This window comes from Callospermophilus lateralis, unplaced genomic scaffold (assembly GCF_048772815.1).
Source record: "Callospermophilus lateralis isolate mCalLat2 unplaced genomic scaffold, mCalLat2.hap1 Scaffold_123, whole genome shotgun sequence".
NCBI classification, from domain to species: Eukaryota; Metazoa; Chordata; class Mammalia; order Rodentia; family Sciuridae; genus Callospermophilus; species Callospermophilus lateralis.
In genome coordinates, this window is record NW_027512416.1 from 3102133 (window position 1) to 3129768 (window position 27636).

The following is a 27636-nucleotide window of genomic DNA, read 5'->3' on the forward strand; positions in this document are numbered from 1 at the left end:
TTAGCTCTAATAATTCTTCTTCTCTAAAGTCATTTCTTGCTGTTGTTTAGTTTTTCACTTATATATTTTCCACACATTTTTATAATAAAGTCTTCTGGGTTTTGCTTTTGTTGATGTTTATTTGTTTGTTTTTTCATTACAGGTGTGTCTTTTCTAAAGCAACTTATATTTAGAACCTGTTAAAACAAACAAGAATGATTTTCTTCTACTATTTTCCCCTCACTTGTCTGTGTTTGAAATGATCAAGTTACTTTTAATTACTTTATTTTTTATCTCTATGAGATTTTTAGTACTCACTTTACCTCTTATTGATCAATCAAAAAATTACAAAATAAATCCTTGACAATAGGATTCAATTTGAATGAGTATTTTTTCACTTTACTGCAAATGTTAACATTTTAAAATAACATGACATGTGTTATTTCTATTATGCTTCTGATTTTTGTCAAATCATTGCCAAGCATTTGATGTAATTATATATATATATATATATATATATATATATATATATATATATATATATATATAATTCAAGTAACACATATTATTAATGCTGACTTCTCTACTTAATCTTTTCATTTTTCTTTCTTTTTACTTGCCTCTCCATGATTCTGTTCAAGATGAAAAAAGCTAGGAAATCAACATTGGATATAAATCAAAGGAATTGAGAAGGAAAAGGAAAGAGTATTAAAATTCATTGATTTATTGCTCTATGTTAGCTAGCCAGTACTGTGTTAATAACAATGAAATTAATCATTCATTTTCGACATTCCATGGAATTCTTTATATTCAATAAACCTCTAAGGCTTCTGTAATTTGTATTAACCCTGGTACCTATATAGAAATAGGTAAAGAACACCTTTCAGTCAGCAAATGTGTATTAAATTTCCTTCTGTGTTAGTTTGAAGTACTGGGATTATATGAAAAGGAGAATCCTCATCATTGTGATAACAACCCTCATTGTAAGGAGACAGGCAGCAAAAATAAACAAGCAAATATATGAATGGTCACATGATGTGAGAAATGAGGATCAGTACTCTGCAGAAAAATAAATTTGTACTTGCCCTGCAATTTTATGTAAAATGGTAAGAGGTGGTCTTAGTGCCAAAACCTTGACTTGAGTAAATATCCAAAGAAAACATTGGGTTCTAAAAATCAGAAAACTTAGGGCTCAGAAAAGTTAAAAGTTATCAAAAATTTATTAAATTAATGAAATGTGGAAACAGTGTCCCCATTATAATGTCTAAGAAAATTGCACTAGTCCACAGAGTTAGAAATTCCCAAAGAAGGGGATATTGGAGGAAAACAAATCAGCCTTGAAGAAATGTTAACTTTTCAAAGTTATAAAATGTTATATTAACAAATGACTCCTTATTTCCTTATCTTATACAGTCTTCTTAATTCTAAAGAGCAAGATAGCAAAAAAATATTATTCTTCAAAATCAACATATGTAAGATATCTGAAAAATCTTGTCTTAATGAAATTCTGAAGTCTTAGTCGTGTGTGTGCGTGTGTGTGTGTGTGTGTATGAGAGAGAGATTGTGATTGATAGATGATAATCTGCCTTCAATAATCTTTTGTGTTATATATGAGGAAACAAAGAGACATTTTATGTTTATTCAAAGTTATACTGAATAAGCCCCTCTCTGTCCTTATAATCAAAATTCATTATGTGTTAAGGTGTAGAGATTAGGCATCTCTACACCATAACACATAACACATCCCAAAAGCTCATGTATGAGACAATCTAAGAAGCTTTAGAGAAGAAATGATTGAGTTATGTGAGTTTTAACCCAATCAGTGAATTAATCCCCTGAGACTGAATGAAAGTAGGATATGGCTGAAGGAGGTGGGTCCCTGGAGGGTATCTCTGGAGTATATATTTGTGTCTGGTGAGTGGGTCTCTTTCTCTCTCGCTCTCTCATTCTCTCTGCTTACTGATCATCATGTTAGCCACTTCACTCCACCACACTCTTCCACCATATTGTTCTGCCTCACCTTGATCCCAGAGGAATGAAGCCAGATGTCTGTGGATTGAGATCTCTGAAACTGTGAGCCCTCAAATAAACTTTTCCTCCTCTAAAATTGTTCTAGTCCGGTCTTTTACTCACAGCACTGAAAAAGCTGACTAAAATATTATCAATAAAAAATATGTATGTTGGGGACAAAAAACAGCGAATTCAAATTTTATTTAATGGGGAAATTTAATTATATTTTAAAACATCTCTTACTGCTTGTGTTTCTCCTTTGTCTCTTCCAAAACTTCATAAAAGCTTTTATAAAAAACAATTTTGATGAATTATGGAATAGAGAGGGTGACAGAACTCATGAAAAAGATTTAATTACATAAAAAACTAATTTTATATGCAATAAATAAGATGGCATATAAAATACAAAACACCTTGTGAAATGTGACTATTAAACAGTTAAATAAGCAACAAATAAATTGGATTGTTATTTTGTATAGCTATGTCCAATATATTGCTTGGGAAATATTTATGCTAAAATTTTTTTATCTGAAATTCTAATTTAACTGTAAATTTTATATATTTATCTGCTAAATATGGCAACATTAGCAGTAAAAACAGCTCACAAAATGATTCAGATACTGAATTAGTTCAACAGAAAGAGATCTCAGAATGACAGGGAAAATAAAGACTACCATAAAGTAGCCTGTCTTTCTCTTTTCTGATATAACAATTTTAGATATCCAAAGAAGAGATGGGATGCCGGGAGGTGGCAAGAGCCAGTGGTAGGAGGTGCGGGGGACAGAACAAGTTGACAGAAAGTTTTACATAAAATCTAAATTGCATAAGAAGAATTTATAATAGCATTTCTTTCTCTGAAAGTGTATGTTGATTAGGTTTCCTACTTTGACAAATTAATTGAGCTTTACTATCTCTCTTTGCCTACCTATATTAGAAGATTCTTCTAGCATTATCCTGTATTTCATAGAAGTAAATCCTCACATAACTTCTACTTGCAGATGCCAGTACATCCTTGAATGTACCTTAATACACAATACCAAAAGATTCTGAGAACAGTTTAATGATTATTTATCAACATATTTAATTTTTATAAATGTAATTATTCCTTAGAAAACAACCCACACATGCTTACCAATTAACATGTTCAAGTGCACATAAACATATACATTTAAAACTTAGGCTTAATTCATACACGTAAAGTAAAAATTATTTTGATTATGGGCAAATTCTTCAACACTTGAAACCATTTTGTGCAAAGTGTTATTTATGTAAATATGTCTATATCTACACCAACTTAAAATTGCTCATAACATTAATAGAGATGTAAGAACAAAGCAAAACAATGAAGAAACAAAAAGTTTCACAAAATTCTACATGTACATAGTTGTCATAAAATGGTAAATTTTGACACAAATTACTATGAAATTCATTATTATATTATTTGCCAACTATTACTTGGATGTACTTACTGGTTATGTTTCTTTGTCTTCTAGTCTGTTTTGTGGATAAAAACTAAACAGGATAATCCAAATTTGTAATTAAACTTAGAATATATATTTTTAGTTTACCACATCGTAAATTTCTCATCTACATACAATTTCATTATTTGAGAAATGTGTTTAAATTTCTTCACAAGTATGATAAAAATATACCAAGTGATTAGAACTAAAAAAATATAAAGTCCACTGTAATTATAAGTGACTATTAGAAATTATTTAACAAACTTGTTCTTTACACTACTGTCTCTGAGTGCACTAAACTTGTCAAAAATGTTTAAAGCTAGTTTTCTACATGCTTCTTCTAAAGGTCATTTTTCTAAAGCGTACACAAAGAGACAAAAAGCAAGGAGATCCATTTATATTTTCATATTAACCTCTCATTGAAACTAGGACTGAATTGCCACAGGGAAATATGGTATTGGTGGCATTTTCTAAGATAATAACATCTATTTTCTTGACATTTTTAATATTTTGAGTGTAAGAGAGCAAATAAATATAATATCTGACATGCAATATATTGCCTGCCCTGTGTTTGTGTCATTAAGGTTCTTCACAGGAAATGGAGTGTACAGTCAAACAGAATGTGTTTGAAGTACACCTGAGGACATTTAAATGAAATATTAGTTGCAAAATATGAGTAATTAAGGAAGACCAGCATGGTTGGATGAAGCACCTCAGGGTTACTGAGAGCTATGAGCTGTTAGAACTCTGTGTTTTGGAACAGTTAAGATTTTGGAACAGTTACAATGACCTGGGAAATATAACTATGGTTATAACAGAAATCAGGACCTCTAGTAGACCCATTAAGAATCGGAGGAATATGTACCTGAAGCTCAATCTCTTCCTTCTGTCAAACCTTCTGTGGGTACTTTTTGTTGATCTAATCCAACTCTAGTGCCAAGGAGTTCATGGATGTAGCCAACTTGGCCAAACTCATGAGAATACAGAAGGGTGGGAAAGGGTGAAGAGAAGCAAATAAAAGTATTCATCATTGTCATTCTCAATATTTACTCTTCTTCTTTATCTTAAGGAAAAAAATTTCCTATTCAAAATAGGAATCATGGACTGATAGTGCTACAAATTTTCTCCCAAGTAAAACTTTAGTCACTACCATTCCTTTTATTACCATGGAATGAAAAGAAACAATATAAAACCTTACTCTCAAAGTATACTTTCTTTCATTTCCATTTTTCAACACTCACTTCATCTTCATCTTACCATATGCTTTCATCTAAACTGGATATAGTTGTTTATCAGGCAGAGTGAACCAGGGATAGATACTTATCTGGGATGCAATTATGCCTTACTGTCTATAGCACTTCTGCCAGAAACACTATTTGGGAACTTCCACACAACATCACCTTCAATCAAAGTGCATGTTCTCCATTTCTACAGCCAAGAAGTAACTCAGTGGAATTGCATCATGGAGAATGCAAGAGAGGCTAACTGTAGCAACAAGTAACTTTAGGAGAATTTGCAGTTCAGATTTCCAAGGCTCATTGATATCTTCCTAAAAACATCCAACTACAACTTAAGGTGCCACTCTTCCCATCAGCACATTAACATAAGAGAGCTGAAAGGATTTAGTACATAGAGCCGCATACTCTGGAACCCTTACAATTAGGATCTGAACTGCCTCCTTACCCCTACCTTTCTTTTTAGGAGAGCTTCTATACAAGATGCCAGAAAGACTCTCTGATCATCCATGAGTGTTCTGAATTGGTCTCTAATTTGCATTTACTTTGTGTATGATTTTGAGGGACATTAAAGCAATAGCTGACCTTATGGTCATTATAATCACTGTAATTTCCATAGCCACTGCATACCCCTATCATTTGGTCATTCATTACCTTGTCCTCTACTGTCCATTATTCCCTGCTTTATGGGTTATTTGAATAAGTATAATGGCAGGCATACAACTGGATTGCCAGGGACATATTTCCACTAGCTAGACTGTTGTACATATACATATCAAATGTTTGAATAACCAATCCAAAAGAATTTGTTTCCCACTTACACTTCTGTATAACTTATTTAGTCAAAGTCCTACCAGAAAACATTCAATGCACATGCAAATGACAAAATTAAGGGGAGTTTAATAAGAAGAACATTCAAAAAAATTTAGAGAGAGTTGAGGGAAACTAAGAAATGGCAAAACTCCACCCAAAGGAAAAGGCTGCCTGCAGGAGTTTTTTGGTTTTGATTTTTTGTTTGTTTGTTTTGTTTTGTTTCCCTGCAGAGCTGGGAATGGACCCCAAGAGAGCTCTACCACAGAGCTACATCCCCAGTCCCTTTTATTCTTTATTTTAAGACAAAAATCTTTCTAAATTTCTAAAACTGTCCTCAAAATTGTAATTTTCCTGCCTCAGCCACCCAAGCCTCCGAGATTACAACTGAGTGACTCTGTGCCCAGCAGGAGCTGTGCTCCAACAGAAGCAGGCAATCCTAGGAAAAACTGGTAGAGAAGCAGACAAAATAATTAACATTCCAGTCTCAAACTGCTGTGTGCCTTCAATTCCTTACCAGTACTTTTTATTTGACGAATTCACTCAGAATTCAAAGAGCAAGACACTCCACTGGTGAACCTCCTACACAATACATTGGACAATTGTGGAGTATAGATTTTGTATAATAAATGCAAAACATCCAGTTTAAGATACTTTATTTATACCATATCCAATAATAATTCCATTGAAACTGATTTTCAAATATTGGTTATAATATTGGTTTAGCTGTTACAATAAAAATCCAAGGAATATGCATGATAAAATTTTATGTGTATGTGTAGAGCAGTAGGTAACATAAGACATCCAAGTGTGATGTAGTAGTTAATTAGGGTAGGGAACCCAGGTCTCCCAATTTTGCTAATGAACTCATCTTGGGTATTGGGCACTGTTCTTATGTTAGTAAGTCTGTATCTTATCCAGGAAGAAAGTGTAAAAAGAAAATGAAGAGCATAGCTTTAGTGGGACAATCTGGGAAATAGCATTGCTTTTGTTAATATTATATTAATATCCCACTGACTAAAACTTACTTACTATGCCAGAATCAGAAATTGCATGGGAGGCTGGGTTACAAACTTGACCTCAATGACTCAAGCTTTAGGAATCTGTTGTTAATGAAAAATGGATAAATGAATTATAGGATAATATTTAATTAATTTTATATGGAAATATAAATGCATTCTAACTTCCTGTTCAAATACCCAGGATCCATTCATAGATACAATACTGTTTAATATAAAGTTATCTTATTGAGTTGTAGAATATTAGAAATAAGAGCAAGACCATGAAATGATTGAAGCCCAACCCTTTCTTCACATAAGAATAAAGTATATACTGCGTGTGGTGGCGGGGAGCAAGTTATTGGAGGTTACTAGACTATTTTTGGCAGAACTGGGACTGTATCCATTCTCCTCTCTTGAAGGTCTCTCTTCTTTACACTACCCACAAAACTGCCTACTATGGAGAGATGAGAAGGTGGATGAAACATATTCTTGCAGCTAGACTCTAGCCCACAAGGAACCAAAATCTAATAAGTAAATCTCTATGCAAATAATTAAGAATAGAGCAAACCATTGAAAAAAAAATAAACAATGACTTCATAGAATGTTAGAACAAAGAAAAGTTAATGAATCCCCATTTGTGAAAGACAGGATGTTCAATGCAGGACATGTCTTTTGAACTAGGCTTATCTTTATAATAAGAGATAATATATTCAGATCAAGAACATACTGTTTTTTGAAATGCTCACCCATTCTTTCGCTCTCCTTCAGCCCGAGTAATTTCACTTTCCCCCCTAGCTTCAGGCGTTCCACGTACGAGCCACCAGATGCTGCAGTCTCTGGCTGGGCACAAATCACGAGTCTCCACACAGCTTGTAGATTCAAACAGCAATTCTTTATTCCCGAACTCACACCGGCCGTCTACAAACACGTTCTGGGGGAATCCACGTTCTCTGCCCAAATCCACTCTCTCCCAAATCCACTCTCTGCCCAAATCCACTCCACATGGGCTTCTGTCTCCCAAAATATACTGTCTGACCTTAAGAACTCAAGAGGAACTCAGCAGCAGGATACGCCCTATTCTAAAGGTGGAACACCCTAATCTCCTGTTATGCTAAACTGCCCTATTCTAAAGGGGGAACACCCTAATCTCCTATTATGCTAAACCGCCCTATTCTAAAGGGGGAACACCCTACTCTCCTATTATGCTAAACTGCCCTATTCTAAAGGGGGAACACCCTACTCTCCTATTATGCTAAACTGCCCTAGTCCTTGAGCAAGGTCACCTTTCAGAAGTCCTTCCACAGACAGCATGGAAGTAAGCTGGCAAGGAGATTGTCATACCTACTTGGCTGATGGCTCCCAGCATCTCCCCCCTTCTGATTAATTAAACAACAAGTAATGTGGCTTAAGGACCGTGCCTGGTAGGTTGTCCAGTTCAACATATGGCTCTTACCCATCATTGGAATACTGACCTTTAGGTGTCAGCCTCCTGTCTTAGGTTGATACCACTGCAACTGGATCATACCCGTCACTGACTACCGGTCCAGCATACAGCCATACTTGTGGATAGGTCTATGCACCAGTGGGGGGGGTGAGGTTCTTGCCTCACCTCTGTTGGCCCCCAAATTTGGCCTTGGTGCCAGTGGGGGAGTGAGGTTAATGTGGCTTAAGGACCGTGCCTGGTAGGTTGTCCAATTCAACATATGGTTCCTACCCGTCATCGGAAAACTGACCTTTAGGCAACTGACCTTTAGGCGTCAGCCTCCTGTCTTAGGTTGATACCACTGCAATTGGATCATACCCGTCACTGACTACCGGTCCAGCATATAGCCATTGGCCCCCAAATTTAGACCATCACTAGCAGAAGGGAGGAGGATACAGAAATGCCACGACACCAAGCCAATTGACAGTTCCTTTGGAAAAATTGCATCATTGGTGACACCATCAGCAAAGATCACTGGTGACACCATCAGCAAAGATATGCCAGCATTACCACAATTCGCTGTACCAAACGATAGTTACATAGTCTAGGCAAGTTCTGTAAGCAGTTCAAAGTGGAGGAATCTATCAATACGTCCATCTCCTCCCAAAGTCCGTTGCCTCCCAAAGTAAGTTGGCTCCTTGATTGAGCATACTTGTTGAGTTATATTCATTGGGGTGAAGATTGGAATTCTGGCAATGATGCTAAAAAGACATTATCCTGAAAAGAATTATTAAATATAATGAAAAGGAAAGGTGAAAGTAAACAAACAGATCTGTTAACCTCCTTAAAAAGCAATCCTTAACAGCTGTTTACCTGATTTAAATTAGTAAACAAGCAGATCTGTTAACCACCTTTAAAAACAATCTTTAACAGCTGTTTATCTAATTTAAATTAAGCCATTTAAATCACGTGAATAAAAAAAATAATTCAGATCCATTTTCTCATGAGTGCTCCTCATATATGAAATATGCACACACAGACATACAACACAAAACACAAATGTGCAAACAAATGTACAACACATAAGATAATAATAAAGGCCTTGTAGCTTTACCTAGGTGAAATCTCCATTGCAATGTTTAAAAACTCTATAGTCAAAAAATAAAACTGATAAAAAAAAACAAACATTAACCTAGGTTTGTATGAGCTCAAAAAATAAAAATAGAACCTTATGATGTGGAAAAATGCAATAATAAAATAGATATTGAAAAAAGCATCCTGGTTAATCACAGTCACAGATGTAAGAATGGCCAAGCTGGAGTTCTGGATATCAGCTTGTGCAAACAAACGTACAACACATAAGATAATAATAAAGACCTTGTAGCTTTACCTAGGTGAAATCTCCATTGCAATGTTTAAAAACTCTAGAGTCAAAAAATAAAACTGATAAAAAAAAAACATTAACCTAGGTTTGTATGAGCTCAAAAAATAAAAATAGAACCTTATGATGTGGAAAAATGCAATAATAAAATAGATATTGAAAAAAGCATCCTGGTTAATCACAGTCGCAGATGTAAGAATGGCCAAGCTGGAGTTCTGGATATCAGCTGTTATGGGTTTGAGTCAAATCATCTTCTTTTTGATCTGTAGAAATTGCTTTAGTTAGTCTTTCTGGAATCCAAATCGGCTGCTGTTCTTCCTGTGGAAAAACAAAAACAGAACCCTGACTCCAGAAAATCACTGGATCAGGATCTTTCCATTGTCCTGTTAGAATATCTTTCCAAAGTACTTTAGGCTTATGTACATTTTTTGGATACATATGTCTTTCTGCAGCACTAAGTCCTGATGAATCCAAATTTAAAAAGTTTAGAGTAAAAAGGGTTATTTTAAGTTTATCTTTGGGGGATATATACCCCTTTCCAATTTTTAAGATTAACTAGGCTTCGAATGACCCAATCTTTCCTCCGTCATGAAGGCATCTTAACCACCTTCAAATTAACCTTTTAAAGCCTTCCAATTATCATCTCTACTGTACTTTTAAATATACTTTTTCACCACCTACAGCTTCACTCTTTTAAATGAGGCTTAGATTCTGTTTAAATCGCTTCAATGTAGTTTACATGGCTGCCCTTCAACCAAGGGCCTTTTTTACTCAATTAAGAAGCTTTGTCTCAATCTGCCATGTACAAATACCTTTTTTTTTTTCTTTATTCCTTTCTCAAGCTTTTAAAGTACTACTTTACCACACAGAGATTATCTCATCTAGAAACATTTCTTTTTCTTTTAAACTTCCATATTAAAATATATTTCCACATTGAATCTTTTAATATCTCTTTTCTAGCCGTTAACCCTTTTTATAAATTCACATTCTGAAATAACCCTTATAAAATTTCTGAATTAGACAAATTACTCCACTTTAATAAGATGAAATACTTTCATGTTTTTTATGGTACTATAATACTGTAATTGAAACCCAACTGAAACTTCTTATACTCTTTGTATATAAATTATACCTGATAGAATCTTAACACTTAGTAACCTTGTTTTAGCAAAGACACAGACCAAAGCAATATTAAACTTTTTTCCATTCACCAATTTATGAAGACACACATAATGTTTAAATATATTACCTTATGGAACTTAATAAGTAAAGAGTACTTGATTTTATATTTAGTGGTTGATATTTTAACACTCTAGTTTTGTAAATTAATCAGATGTCTGTAAAAACCAAGATCTTAGACAAGCGTAGTAAACAGAACTAGCCATCTCTTTCTTGTTGAAGAAAAATTCTTCTACAGGATACCATTATGGTCCCATTGATATATTTTCCAACTTCTCGTTTAAAAGCCATGGGCTGCATTTTTGTATTGTATCAACATACGCCCTAGCTGTTCTTGGTCTTACTGGGGTGCCTTTTTTCTCTAACAATTTCTCTCCCTCGCTGGTGAACAACTTCAAACCTTGAGTTAACCATTTTCCCCAGTTTGCCTGAGAAAGTTATAGGAACAGGCAACTTGAAATAAAAACAAAATAAACCAAAACAAGAACATACTGTTTTTTGAAATGCTCACCCATTCTTTCGCTCTCCTTCAGGGCCGAGTAATTTCACTTACCCCCAAGCTTCAGGCGTTCTGCGTACAAGCCACCAGGTGCCGCAGTCTCTGGCTGGGCACAAATCACGAGTCTCCACACAGCTTGTAGATTCAAACAGCAATTCTTTATTCCCGAACTCACACCGGCAGTCTACAAGCACGTTCTGGGGGAATCCACGTTCTCTGCCCAAATCCACTTCTCCCAAATCCACTCTCTGCCCAAATCCACTTCTCCTGGGCTTCTGTCTCCCAAAATATACTGTCTGACCTTAAGAACTCAAGAGGAACTCAGCAGCAGGATACGCCCTATTCTAAAGGGGGAACACCCTAATCTCCTATTATGCTAAACTGCCCTATTCTAAAGGGGGAACACCCTACTCTCCTATTATGCTAAACTGCCCTATTCTAAAGGGGGAACACCCTACTCTCCTATTATGCTAAACTGCCCTAGTCCTTGAGCAAGGTCACCTTTCAGAAGTCCTTCCACAGAAAGCATGGAAGTAAGCTGGCAAGGAGATTGTCATACCTACTTGGCTGATGGCTCCCAGCATCTTTCTCTAAAATATTTTAAAATACTTCAAATTTGGCTAAACTAGATTAAGAATGTAGGCATTAAACTTTAATAGGACAACATGTAACTTTTAGCAATATTAAAAACTTGAGTAGTATAATTTTTTTTTGCTCCAAACATGCTAATAGGGTTTACTTGTATGGCCAACATATACTACAGTCAAGCACTATGCTAAATACTAGGTTTTAGGTGAAGAACATAGATTTTAAACCCAAGGAGCTGATTATGTTCAGAGATCTCGATGAGTCAATATACCTTAAGTGCATATGATTGTGACTAATATTATACATGCTACATGGATGTTTGATGCCTGTGTTGATTTTATTCATAATGTATGTGCATTTTTAAAATTTTGTTGATATTTGATAAACATACACTAATCATCAAGACATTTACAAGTGTTCCACAGGAATCATAATTGCCATCTCCATGTGTGAACTTTCTAAAATGAATTAATATATTTATTCACCAGTAATTTTTATTGATCATCATTGTGCTATATCATGGATTGTACATCATGAAGATAAGATAAAAATAAGATAAAGCTATTGTCCTCAAAGAACAATGGGGAATAGAGAACATATTATAAAGTGTGTGGTAAACAGTATAGATCAGATCTATAGAGAAAACTGTAGCTCATTTTCCTTTGGAAGTAAAAATAACCCCCCCAAAATCATATATCTGTCTGAATTGTGGTGCATGTACTGAAATGAGAAAGATTAGTAGATTCTTTCCAGACTCATAGGTCAGAAAAAGAAAGAGACGGGAGCTTGCACATTCCATAGAAGGAGGCAACAGTGAGGACTGGTGTGGTAACTTAGGAGAGCTTTAAATAGTTACCACATGAAATGCAGTTCTGAACAGGGTGAGGAATAAAGGGTGAAAGGATTGCAAAAGCCAGTTCTTGAAATGCCTTGTACACCAACGTAGGGGGTTTGACTTTCTCCCCTAGTCAAATGAAAGCTATTTAGTGGAAAGTAAAATAACAAGATTTGCCCTTTAGAAAAATTCTCCTGTATCAGTGTAAAATAAAGATTGGAAAGCAGCAAAACTGGGAGAAAGGAAACTTTGTTATATGACATTACTGAAGTTGAAAAGATGAAAAGTATAGGGACCAAGAGAGCAGGCAGTGGAAATTTTATGACATTACTGAAGCTGAAAAAAAAATGAAAAGTATACATACAAGACAGTAGCAGTGGAGATGAAGAGCTTATTGAAGAAACGGATGGTTTCCATTTTTCAGATTTCAACTTAAGATACATTTCTGGTCAATTTTGGAAAAATGATACTATGTAGAAGAATCTATATATAAATCTTGATTGGTATCAATTGGATTAAAATGTATGAATAGATGTGTATGTATAAATGTATATATGAGTTGATAAATCTTATAGAGTAATAATATTTTCTCTGAAACATTCAAAACAAGTTTCTCTTAAAAATTTAATATTTTGCTCTTGAATTTGAGGGCATGGAGTGCCTTTCCATTTCAGCAAAGTAAATTTTAGGGTGGTGGGCTGGAAGTATTTGATCTGAAGCAGGTTCTGTTATTTTATTTTTTTAGCGTTATCATGAAAAAGCAAATATTTTTGTGATTTAAATGAAGTCATTTAGGGTGTCCTTTTACTGCCACTGGTGTTGCACCATGTTTAAGCTTTCTGACAAGGAACTTACTCTGAACATCAGCATGGGTGTTGTCCATGTAGGCAAAACATGTAGGTTAGACATCTCCATTACTGCCTCTGATCTTTAATGCTGACATGAGGGATCTCTTTCCGCAGAAAAGAGAGATGTTCAGCCTGAGTACCCACCTGACACTGACCTCTGTCACCAATAATCATTCTGTCAATTCTAATCAACTGATTTCATATTCATAAATAACAGAAAAATTTACTTTTGGATTCTAAAGAAATATTGTTTCTACTATCCCTCAACTTCCTCTAATTACTTTTTGATTCAACTACGTAAAGAAAGATATCAAATTCCCTGATGAAAAATCACATTCCCTGAAATCTAACATAAAATTTTAGAACTAAGGGGCCAAGTTTGTGTAAAACAATTTGCTTTTTAAAAAAATATCTTTCCTATGTACATATATGAATACACCACAGTGACTCTTACCAACATATACATTCACAAAATTGGGTTCCTAATTAGAATAAGAAGTAGTCTGTGCTCATATAAATATATCAAAATAGATTTGACTGTCATGTATAATTAAAATGATGAATAAATTTTTTTAAAAAAATTGAATATTTGACCAAAAAAACCCTATCATTTCATCCAAAATATTTATGAAAGACTATATTGGATTACCCAGGATTTGGAATGGATTTTGGAAGAAGGAGAAAAGTTTGCTATGAGACAGAAAGGCCTCTCACCTATAAATCATGCTATAATCCAAGTCAATGTATAAAAAACAGAAGATCAATTCAGTGTAATTGCAATAAGTTACAAGTTGTATTGTAAGTTCTGAAAAATTTTACACAAATTTGGAAGAGGAGGAGAAACTATATTATAAAAGCTTTGAAATTATAGACATAATAATCTGATTATTATTATTTAAGCAACCAGAACTCTGACTAGCTTTATGAGCAAGGAAGCAACATGATTAAACAGGCTTTTTAATAATATCACACTGGTGACAATCATGCAGCGCAAATTGATCCATGGAATACAGGCTGGCACAGCCCTTCACAACTCTGCAGATATTCAGGTATGAAGGAATAAGGTGTAAATGTAGCATTTGTAAGAGACAAATGTGAAAAATTATTGAAAGGAGGTGGCCAAATAATATCATGAAAGTTTATTGGAAATTTTAAAAAGTAGGATACCTAAAAGCGAGAGAGTGGGGTACTTAGAATGTCAAGCGGAGTGGACGTACTCTTTGCTTTAACACATATTAAAGACTGGCAGTTGATGCCGGAAAACTAACAAGCATTGGAGGCCTAAGTACCATGATAGGAGGAGGGAAGCAGGCTCTGAGATGAATTGTAGGTTAAAATGCTCTGGAAGTGGTGAGGAGCTGATGGCCATGAAGAAAGTGCCTTACTACTCTGAGCTTTGAAATTGCACAAAATGTTGGATTGACAAAGCTAAAATTCAGGGAAAGGTATTTCTTTTTGTATGAGAACTGCCTCTCCTATAGCTATCTGGGTTTTTCTGGGGTTGGCCTTGGTCATTGCCAGGTTATGGTGATCTTCAGGCAGATTCTCAGTTAACTACTAGAGAAGAATTTTCTTTTATTATAATTTTATATGCTAAGTTCACCATGATATACACAGTATATACTTCTTTACATTATATTTTCTATAAACAAATCCATAAATTCTTTGACTAAATTAAGTCCAAATGAGTAATTACGCACTCAGCTTTATAAAACCGCATGTAGGATTTTTATGAAAATATTTGAGAAAAATAAAAATTAAAAGGAAGTTTTACCCTTGAAAATTCATTTGGCCAAGACATATATAATCCATTGATTAGTTATTTTGTTTCACCTTCACTTTCTAAGGAAATTTAGTTTTCCAAGAGGATCTCAGGGGTTTTCAAAGAGATCAAATTATATCTTAACTACAAGGTTGAAAAAATAAAATCACAATTATTTAGTAATATGAGGAAGAAAATAACCTTTATAGGACAATCCCATTGAGCAAAGCCTTTATTTCCTATTGAATCCGAACTGTAATTAATCAAAGCCTGAGCTGACTGCCACATATTCTTCTTTATGTTTTATAAGGGAAAAGTCCACCTAAGGTAACATTCCTGCTTCTTAGTATATTCTAAGTCATTAAAATTTCAAATCTCAACTAAGATTGTGCTTTACAGGTTGACTCAAATGGAAGGCTGAAGGAAGATGACATAATTGAAACAAATTAATTCTTAAGTTGACATAAATGATTAGTTTGTATTCTCCATATATTAATAAAAGGAAAAGGAGAAGGAAGAAGAGAAAAAAAGGTCTTCTCTTTTATCTTTATTGTAGAAGTAGAAGGAAGACAGCTTTAGATAATCCCAATCCCATACCAGTGTGACTAGCAGATGGGGTATCTTTTGATTATCTTTCAATGCCAAGTTCGATTTCCTTCCTGTCACCTCAGCTTAAGAAATACTGGAATAAAATTCCCAGACTCCTAAAGGAGCATATGATTGAATGGGCCGTACAACAGAGATGGATTAGACACTGAGTTTGCACAATAAATGGCACATTTGACTCCTTGGAGTAGTAGTAACTATGACCCTATTTTATGACAATTATATGTATGAAACCAATTCAAGTAAGAAATTATCCAGGGATATTTTTGAATGAAGAAAGTACAAAATCAGTTATACAGTGTTTCAACATTGCACTTATTTTTTAGTAAGCTTTTTTTGTCGCTGTGACAAATACATGAGAAAAACAATTTCAAGGTGGAAAGATTTCTTTTAGCTCAAGGTTTCAGAAGTTTCAGTTCTTCGTTGACTGGTCTCTATTGACTTCTGGCCTATAGTGGAGCAGAATGTCATGGCAGGGGAAGATGTGATGGAGCAAGGCTGCTCATCTCATGGTGGCCAGGAAACAGAAAAGGAGGAAGGATAGGGGACCAGATATAGTTCCAAGGGAACATCCTCTAGAACTCATTCCCTTTTACTAGGTTTCACCTCTTACAGTTTTTTCTACCTTTTAGTAATCCATTTAGCCATGAATTCCTCCATGAATTAATCCATTGATGATGTCAGAGCCTTCACCATCCAATCATTACCCAAAAGTCCCACTTCTGAGCATAGCTGCACTGGGGACTGTGTCTTCAACACAGTTTTTAGGAGACATTCTAAATCCAAACCATAACAATTTAATATTACAAAATTTAACTGATTGTTCTTAGGAGGTTTTGTTTTTGTTTTAATTTTTGTTGTTGTTGTTGTCATTATTTTTCCCACATGAGGAATACATGTAACTAAGTAATTTTAAAATAAGCCAAAGACCAAAGCTCTTGACAAGAAGAGTATCTCTGAAAAGGATAAAAAATAATACATTCACAAATAATATACAAGAAACCATCAGAGAATGGGTAAATTTTAAATTATGCAATGCTGTGATAGGTTTTATTGCAATGTATTTCATCTGTCCTAAGCCATTACTTGTAATATGTACCCAGTATGTCATATTAAGGAAAAGATGCTATCAATGACCATTCAGTGTCTCAACAATAATCATACTTGATGTATGTCTCAGTCACTAATCTATGATGTATGTATGATGTATGTATGTCTCTAATCTATTCTGGGTTTGGGCAATGTCTCCAGATGATGCATTGTGGCGAGAAATCTGCTCTACTATCAATCTAAGCAAAAAATTAAACACTTTCTTAAGGGCATCTTTCTTTCTGAGGGCCTATAAATACTTAGTAGTTGCTTGCAAGAAAATAAGAAATTACGGTCCTCTAATGATGAATATCTGCTTCATGAATATCAAATTTACCTCCAATTGGTCTTTTCCCATGCTCTCCTGCATACACAGTAACTTTTAATGTAATGTCAAATCATGTTGTAATCCTTTAAGTACATTTTAAATAGCAATTAAACTTAGCATGCATTATAACAACAAACACATAATTCTGTTAAAAGGAAGAAGAGTGAATAGCTATGGCCAAACCTGTTCACATACAAACAATGCAAATATATCACAAGTGCTCCCTGGCCAAAAGTAACTGTAAGATGGTATCCACATCTCAGTGTTAAAATACATACACTCACAAACAGCCAGGAAGTAATAAAATATGATGAAAAAGTATTATGAGTTTTTCTGATTTGTTTGTTTCCTTCATAATTAATTCTGCTTCTCACTTCCTAGAATGTGTTATATGGTCATACAACTTTTCTCTCAAATCCTTTATTTCTTGTAATCTAATTGAGCTAATAAAACAGATGGACTGGTGTTTTTATGCATAGGGTTTTTTGTTTTGTTTTGTTTGACCATATTGGGGATATAATAAAATGCTAAGTGAGCATGATATTTGAAAAGATGCTACAGAATTCAATTAATCAAGTAAATCAAATTTTAAAAAAACAAAATATATTAAAAATATTTGGGAAAAATTTCACCCAGAGTATAGTCATGATAAAATAACTAGAATGACATCAGCTTTGGCCTATACCTCCAGGATTTCAATGATCAATTTTCTTCTTGATGCTTTGGATTGAACCCAGGGCAAGGTGCATGCAAAGCACATGCTCTACATCTCAGTACATCAGCCAATTATATGATGTACTTTAATGTCATTAAACTGTAAGTCTTACTGGTTTCTTTTGCAGGTCACATGCTAGTGTTGCTTTTCCCTACTTAAATTCTTCAAGTTAAGAAAAAAAGACAAAAGTGTAAGGAAAATGAAAATTGCAATATTTTCTATATTTCTGATGAAATCTTTTTGGAGGATTTTGACAGTGTGGGAGTCAAATGGATTTCCTGATTCTCAAAGTCAGAATTCCAGTTTCCCAGTCAGTTCCAGGTTTTGTTGGAAAAGGACAGTTTTTCTGTGTGACAACAAAGCCTGCCCTATAGGAAAGCAGACCCCACACTTCCTGCAGGGTTTATACCTAAAAGGGACAAAGAAAAAGTAGGTAGGTTCTGAGTGTCACATGTACTTCAATTCAGTAATCAGGATCAGGGAGTTGTGCAAAGTCAGGATTGTTACAACTTGTATAGTGGTGGAGATCCTCCATCTGGAAAGCATCATTAGGAAACTAGAAATGTTCTCTTTAGTAACTTACAAGTGTTTCTTCTTGTAACTAATTGGGCTTAACCTTTGCACTCAATCAACTTGGTGTTTGACTTTCCCAGTGCCCGAAGGAAATCATCAATTTCTCCTCACTCTCCTGCACTCACCTTGTTAAGTGATTCCCATGGTAACAATATCAACCCCTGTTTCTTTGGTCATTTTCTAATATCAACTGTGCTCTAAGGAATGTCTCAAATGAGTTGGAGCAGAGGATTATCTAGTTCAGAGACATAATGTATCTAAGGCTTAAATTTCATTTCTGAGCCAATTTCTATTGCTATTTTAAGAAATTATTGTACAGTTACTGGCTTTAAAATAATAAATGTGTTATTTTATGGATTATTATACACTTTTGGAAAGCAGGTGTCTTAATGCACTAAAATAAAAGCACCTTAAATCTAGAAAACCATCCATTTCCTTCTTATGTGGGCTTCCAGAAAATGCCCACATCCCTTCTTCACATCACTCTGACCTCCTCTATCTTGTCTATTCTGACTCTGTTTCTATTGTCAACTTTACATCAGCTTCTCCCTCACCTTTTTTTTTTACAAAGATCTCTGTAATGACACTGAGTCCACCCACAGAATCCAATACAATCTTAAGATCTCAATGTCCCTACTAAAATCCATCTATAAATAAAAACCTCTTTGCTATGTCAAGTGACACATTCTTAGGTTCCAAAGATTAGGACAGGGACATCTTTAGAAATTCATTATTCTGTTTATCACAATTTCCTATTCAATTCCCCCTTAAAAATTAGCACTCATCTTAAATAACATCACAAAAGCTGTACTAATCATATAAACAGGCAAAACACAAATTTTACAAATGTGCATGCAGTTCTCATAGTACGATCAAACCAGTAATGTGATAACATACAAATGTCTAATACACTTGTAATAAATCCAAAGATATTTTTATGTCTGAAAGAATTAAAGATCCAAAAATAATCAATTATCTGTCCTTTGTGAGTTCAAGTTAAAGCAAATGAGAATATAAAGTATTGGATTTTGTGGGTGTGTTCAACTTAAGGTTCTTCATGTTTTTAGTTTTAGCAAGAGTCATGATGCCCACATGGGATCAACTCTTCTTCAACTTTGCCTGAAACAGTGTGAGGTTAGCATGTGCTCAAGAAGAGCTGGCTATCACCTGAATCAGTAGTTCCCCAGGATTCAAGTAATAGTACGCTGGAACACCAATTCCTTTATCTAATTCTATTTTCTTTCTTTTATTTTGGGTGGGTAGAGAGGAAAGAGCGATATCAATTTTAAGGAGACATAATTAGCATATATTAAGTTCTCAGATTTTAACCAAAGGATAAGATTAAGTAGCCATAACAACAAATAACTCTGACTTTCAGTTGTTAATCTCATACATGTTAAAGATTTTCTGTCTTCTTAGTGAACTGATTCCATTTATCAATTATGTAATTCCCCTCTTTGTGTCTTGATATGAAGACTTCTATCACTATGATCAAAATACCTGACATGAACAATGGAAAAAAGAACAAGTTTATTGTAGCTCATGGTTTCAGAAATCTCAGTCCATTCTCAGCTGTCTCCACTGCACTGAGCCTGAGGTCAGGCAGAACATCATAATGGAAGGCCATGGCAGAGGGCAGCTGCTCTGCTTATGGCTGTCAGGAAAGCAGAAACAGAGAGAAAAAAAAAAGTGGAAGTGGCAAATATAAAAAAATATCCTTCTAGGGCATGTCCCCAGGTGGTCTACTTCTTCCATTTAGTTCTCACCTCCAACAGTTGCCATCAACTTCCAGTAGTCCCTTTAAATTACTAATCCATCAAATGGATTAATCCACCAACAATGTCAGAAGACAAAGGATTTGATAATCTATTTTCAAATCCCCACCTCTGAATATTACTGCTTTGGGGATCAAAACTGTAACACATGAGTTTTGGGAAAACTTCAACACAGGGGTCTTGGGAGGCATACTTATCCAAACTGTAATACCACCTGCTTTATCTGAATGCAATGTAGCTACGTCAGGGTTTTTGTTTGTTTGTTTGTTCCCTCAAAGATGTTCCCTCTCCATCCAGGTCAGATAGAAAGAGATTTCAAGGCCTCATATAGATGATAAGGGCCATAAACTTTTTTCCCCCTTTTAGAACTTAGATATGGCTAAGAACACCCAAGAACTGTGTAGTCTGTATAATTCCTGATGTCTGAACTGTACAAACACCTGACACTAAAATATTAGAAGAAGAAAGGAGTGTTTCCTCCTTGAAGACAATTCACTCCCTAGAGAAAATCTCTTTCCCTGAGGGTCTGGAATCTCAGGGAATGTTAATTAAAATGACCAAGATATTAATTATGTAAATCAGTTGCAAAAAAAAAAAAACAAACTTGTTCTTAAAGACATTTGATCTTTTAAAATTTAACTTTATCCTAATTGACAAATAATCATTTTATATATGGGGCACAATTTGATGTTGTGATATGCCTATACATTGTGAAATAATTTAATCAGGCTATTTAGCACTTTCATCAGGTTTCTTTCTTTTCATTCTTGGTAATGAGAAATCTACTGTTAGCCATTTTGAAATACATCATTCATCATGACTCATCATAGGCACCACACTGTGTAACAGGTCGCCACAAGTTATTCCTCTTGTCTCACTGAAACTTTTTATCTTGATCTTTGTGCCTAGTGTAAAAGAATCCCTGAAAGGACAGCTACCTGGATTCTTCTACCTGTTCTTTTTTTAGCTTTTTCCAAAGCTGAATTGTTTGGCTATTGCTTTAACGGTGTAATTACTCTATGCATTTTAATTCATTTGTTTAATTAGTATGTGCTTAAATACCACTAGAAATAGAAACCAATTACTACATCTCATATTTATCTTTATAAGTTAAAAATACCTTTCCTGAACTGAAACTTAAGCCTGTAGTTATCTATTACTCCTACTTCTACCCCCTTTGTACATAAAAGGAGGTCTAAATCTTCACTGCCATTTTTTTGAATTATTGAACCGATTATCTTTTCTGTATTAGTTTCATATTAGTCCCTAGAACACTTTCTCCTATGGCATGACTCATATCTTTACCAATCTTTTGCAATAATCTTTAATATTAGTACTATAAAAGTGAAAGGTACAGAATTTAGTATCATGCTTCATGTTTAACAATCAAGTATAAATAAAAATGAGATTATTAAGTATTGCATGCCACCAGACTTTCTTTCAGTGATCTAGCCCAAGTGAATAGAAGAAAAATCATGTTAGGTGTTTTAAACAAAATCATACTATTTCAAAAACCCTACAGGTAAGTGAGTTCAATTTTTCATTATGTAGTGATTTTTTTTATCTTAAAATTAAACAATGATGTGGGTAGGAGCAAAGGTTCAATGGAGTAAAAAAGTACACAAGGTAGTAATTTAAATGCACAGAAGCAAATGAGGTGAGGTAGCAATGATGATTAAGCGGGCACAGTGGCACACACCTGTAATCCTGGAGGCTCAGGAGGCTGAGGCAAGAGAATTATTGAGTTCAAAGCCAGCCTCAGCAAATTAGCAAGGCCCTAAGCAACTCAATGAGACCCTGTCTTTAAATAAAAACACAAGAAAGATCTGGGGATATGACTCAATGGTTAAGGGGCCCTTAGTTTAATCCACAATACCAAAAAAGAGAGATATAACAACCTCGATAATTGTGTACAGATCTGTTGTTCTCACATCTTTAAAAATACATAAAATTATGTAAATTAATAATTATAATAGTTCATCTTAGTGTTTCTAATGTAAATGAATGCATTATGGGTGGTAATAGCACTAAAATAGAAAAGGGAGAAGAGAGATATACTGAAGCAACATTTTTATACGCACTTGAATCAATTTAATATAAATATGAAGTCAAGTCCTATAAATTCAGATGCATACCATAAAGTTTAGAGAAACTAGTAAAAAGTTAATTGAAAAAATACAGTAAAAATCATTAAAGAAAATGTTGCAATTAAAAAATATTTCCAAAGAGACCATAAAAGCAGCAAGGGAGAAATGAAAAAAATGTTAGATAGAATAAGAAAAATAAAATGTCAGGTTGATCATCAAAAATAAATAAAAGACCTCGACGTAAAAATGGAGCAACTTAAATTATCTCTTTTCTCTTTTCATAGATACCCTGTATATATATATTAATACAAATTGTAAGAAATTCACTAAAAACTATTAGAAGAAATATTTCAATTTAGTAAAGTTGTGGATAAAAGAAAAATGTACAAAAATTTTGTATTTAACATACTTATAATGAAAACTTTAAAAGCAAAATTAAGAAATTAATCCCATTTAGTCAAGAATAAATCACTTAGGAATAAATTTAAGAGGTGCAAAACTCATAAAAAAAAGCAATCTCCCAAATAATGAACTTGAATGTGATTCTTTTTAGATTTATATTGCTTGGAGTTTGTGAAGATTTGTGTATCTCTAGATTAATTTTTTCATCAAATTCATAAAATTGTTAGCCATCATTTTTTAAAGTCCTTTTCCCCTTTCTTTTGTTACCGTGTTTTCATTATATGGAAATGTTTGATGTTGCTATGTTTTAATTTAAATATTTTTCTCTTTTCTTCAGATTGGACAAAATGTATTGTTCAAACTTAGAATTAATTCATTTATTATTACCCCAATTTCTTACATCTATTGATCAGCTTCTCTTGCAGATTTTTTTATTTTGACTATAACACCTTAATGTTCTACAATTTCTATTGAATACTTTTATATAGCTTTTATTTCTCTGTTTTTAAGTATTTCAAAAATACTTTAAAATCAGCAGAGAAGCTAAAGTGGAGCTCAAATTTCTTTGTTTAATGCACATGCACATCAAAAAAAAATCACCCACCAGCAGAAGCTGACAGAAAAACAAAAAAGGAAACACAAGAATCAAATATTTCTACTACGATCTGTATTAGAATTAATTACATAGCAAACCAATGTAGTTAAAATCATCAGAGGAATAAATCTTGTACATTCAGAAATATTTGTAGAGTAATTAATAAAAAATACACAATAGAAAACAGAAAACAAATACCAAAACATTAGATGTAAACCCAATCTTATCCATAATCACAATAAATTTGAATGGGGTAGATACTTCAATCAAAAGGCAGAAATTGTTAGACTCAATGGAAATCATGACAATTCCTCAATGCTACTTAAAAAGTCATACTGTAAGTTGAAGGAGTAAAATATGATGAAAAGATAAAAAAAATATACTATACAAACAAATGCAGGAAAAGAATTGGAATTACCATATAAATATCACTGAAGTTAGAACTTAATATAAAAATATTCCTAGACAAGAAGGGATATTTCATAAATAACAGGATTAATCTAACAATATATGATAACGTGTATGCACATAAAACTTGTAAGAATTATAAACATATTCACACTAAAATACTCCTTACTTGGATATTATAAGAGATGAATTCTATAATCTTTCTACCAATATCGCTTTTGTGTCACCTGTTCTTTGCTGCAAATGGAAATATTTCCCTTTGTTAATGTGTGACAAATGTGATTTTGCAAGAAAGTTGCTAAGAAGGAGATAGAGAGAGAGCTCAATAACAGAACTGTGTCCAGAATTTACAAATGCAAAGGAAGAAATTATTTCCTCTTACATTTGGAAATAGCTAGCTCACTTTATTTTATATAATTTGTATGTGGAGGGTTACTGGGATAGAATCCAAGGATACTTTTCCACTGAGCTGCATGCATTTTTTATTTATTTATTTTTATCTTGAGACAGTTTCTTGCTAAGATACGTAGGTAGGCCTTGAATTTGTGATTCTCTAGGATGAGCATCTAGCTGCTAGGATTATAGGCATCTACCAACATGACTAGCTATTTTGCATAAGATGTTAAGCCAGTGATTAAAGCACTTTTTAAAAAATTTTTTCTTGCGTGATCTTACCTCTTGTTTTTTCAGGTGTGAGGAGGATTCACTTCACTTAGGTTGAGTCTGAACTGTCCCAAGAATGTTGCCATGGTGGGTTTATCACAGGTTACTCACAAGGAGCTTATTCTGGAATTTGATACCATGTAAAGATCCAGCTTTAGAGAGTTGTAAGCTAAGTCATTTTGGGCTCTGCGTTCCCAGATGAAAGTATATGTTTAGCTCATCTTTAACATCAGATATTTTCATGAAAGCTAATGTTCTTAATTTACCCTTCTAGATAATTTTGGCTTTGGCTAATGCTGTTTTGGGGGAAAAATGAATCATCTCCTCCCATATTTTCTTTTCCTTTCTTTTCTTTCTTTTTTTTTTTTTTTGGAATGATGCAAAGAGCACAACACATTCTCAGAAGTCTTGTTTGAGACACTGAAAAGTAATCTTGTGTTGTTTGTTCTGTTCTCTTTCCATAGAGCTAATTTTCTCAATAATAGCTGCAATGGAAATAACAAATATAAAAGCTTCATTTCCTCGTTTTTCAAAAAGCCTTTTAGGCCTACTTTGAAATCCCCAAAGAACATCTAGAAAAAAAGCCTATCAACTGAAAAATGTCAAAGCTAATGCTCTGCTTCAAAATTAAAGCACAGAGAAAAAGCTTGCAATACCGGTGCTAACTTCTTTGGTGTCTCTCATTCCTGCCAGTGTTAACTCACAAGGGCACATTCTGCTGCAGAGGGCACTAACATAGTTTTCTCACACTTCTGCACACAGAAAACTATGGCATAATAATGGAGTAATCGCATAGGAATCGATATTAGAAATTGACAAGTACTGAGTCCTGTGCCCCTTGAAGTTAATCAAATAACTTTGAAAGTTGCATTGATATTTCAGACTATTGTCTATGGAGTAGTGATAAAACAGGAACAAAAGGCAAGCACCCCAGAATTGTATATTCCCACTGAAAGTGCTGAATGGTCATGATATCAGAATTTCCACCCATTTCTGTTGATGTTTTGGACAATGGATGCGCTATTGCCAGAGAGTTTGATACTGGCCAGAGATGTGGGGCAGATGGGAGGGAGCCACATTTTGTGCTTTTACTACCAATAATCAACATATACAATTCTTCTTCAGAGGATTCTCCTTAGGCTACTAGAACCCCCTTTGCTGCCTTGTACAGCAATCAGGAAGCCTTTAGGAATTTACATATCCATCTCAGTTCAGAACATTCTAGAAAATCCTTGTTAATCACCCTTGGCAGGACTTCACTTAACTTTTCCCATTTTTTACACATTTCATGTTCTGCTTCCCCAGTTCCTTTCCAGCTCTTAATAGAGCCTTGCTTGTGAATTCATATCTTAGAAGCTGGTTCTGGTGTGTGTGTTGGGCGGGGGGGGGGGTCCTCAATTCTCAATCTGCAGGCTGAGCCACACTGAAAAAAAGAACATTTGGTGAGTTAGACAAGGAAAAAGATCAGTGTTTCATTAACTAAAGTAAAACAAGCAATCTACTATTTACTATCCTGTAACTTATCCTTTGTTATCTTTGCCCTTGCACTTTTTTGTTCACTATGCCTTTGAACTTCAGCTGGAGTTCCTTTATTTGAATGCCACCTGCTGTGGTCTGAATGTGTCCTTCTGTAATTCATTAGTTGAAACCTATTCTCCAAAGCTAAAGCATTAAGAAGGGCCTTTGGGAGATGATCAGCTCCTAGGGGCTCCTCCATCACAGGATTAGTGCCCTTGTTAACTAGCAAAGGGAAGTGAGTTTCCCCTCCTCCATCAGGTGAGGATATAGCCATAAGGAGCAAGCTCTGAAGTAGAATAAGCCCTCATGAGAGTCCAACTTTGCTGGTGACTTGATCTTGGACATACCAACCTCCAGAACAATGAGAAAGAAATTTCTGTTTTGGAAAAATTACTTACACTAATGTATTTTGTTATAGCAACAGGAACAGAAATAGATGTTTTTGTTCATTTTATTCCTGCTCATCTTTCCATTAGACCATTTCTGTTCAATTTGCTAGTTCCCAGAGTTTTGGAAATTATCCCCTGATCTGACTAAATAATTTTAGAAAGGGTTTATTCATAATTGTTACCACCCTTCTCAAACTTTTACAGTTGATCCAAAATTTATGTAACATATATATTTAAAGTAAAGCATTAAAATAAAAATATGCAAATGAAAGGTAAACTATTTAGATAATAAGACAAGTACACAAAGTAGAACTTTTCAACTGTCATAAGAGATCTATATACAATGCTGTATAAATATTCAAAGGAGAGAAAAAGAATTGTGTGGCAGTCATTTTTGCATATTATTTCATGACAGTGTTGTTACTGACTCTGACTTTCTGTAGATAAGTAAATAAGTTAAATAGTTAAGTATGTGTCTGAGATTTCCAGTAGGTGAATTCCAAAGCAAAAATTTTAAGTATCAGTTCCACATCTGTAGCCTGTCCTCTTTGCTCAGCCTTACTTAAATCAAAAATGCTTAGGAGTTCAATTTATTTAGGAAGCTAAGTAATAAATATCATTTATATTAGGGATAGAGCTACCTATTTATCTGCCAATGTATTCTCACTAACCTTATAGAGGTGTTATTATTCTCTTCAAGAAACATTAGGTAAAATAAAATCTTTTCCAATTTACCCAGTTTCTTTTTGGCATATGAAAGGAAAAGTTGAGATTAGCAAGTAGAGAATAGCATAGGGCAAAAGTAGTGAGACACCAACTGCATATGGGGGATGGTGTGTGGAAGTTCCACTGGGGTGTCTGGAAAACGTAGAACAGGAGGGAGAGGTGAATTGGCAGAACACTGTACTGGTGTCTAAAACATCTGGAGTTCAATTGGTGAGTAATGGAGTGTCAGAAGGCTTTAACCAAAGAAATATATCTTCAAAGCTGGGTTTTAATAAGCTTAATTCTCTGATTTTCATAACAGAGTTTCTGTGCATGAACCACAGAAACACATAGTTTTTACTATTTTGATCACTGTGTTTTTAATGATATAAGTTTGAGAATCAAACTAACATCCAATTGATCTAATTTTAAATTAGACCAAATAGAAGCAGTTCAATATTGCCAATTAATCTTTACCTAAAGCCTATTCTTCTTAACCATCAGATAAATTTATCTAATGCTAAAACAGTTGATAAATAGCATGATGCCACTTGTGCTTTCCCATAGGATCAACACCTGGCTACAGACATGACTGTCCATCAACCAAATGCAAACCTGCCTCTGTGTCAATGGTAAATTTAATATGGTGGGACATCAGTGACCAAAATGTTCAATGTTGAGATTTCTGGGAAAGGGTTACCTTTAGCATCAAGTGAGAGGTCAGGTCATCACCAGGAGTGCTTTTTACTATAAGGCAAAAAGTAAAAGCATCC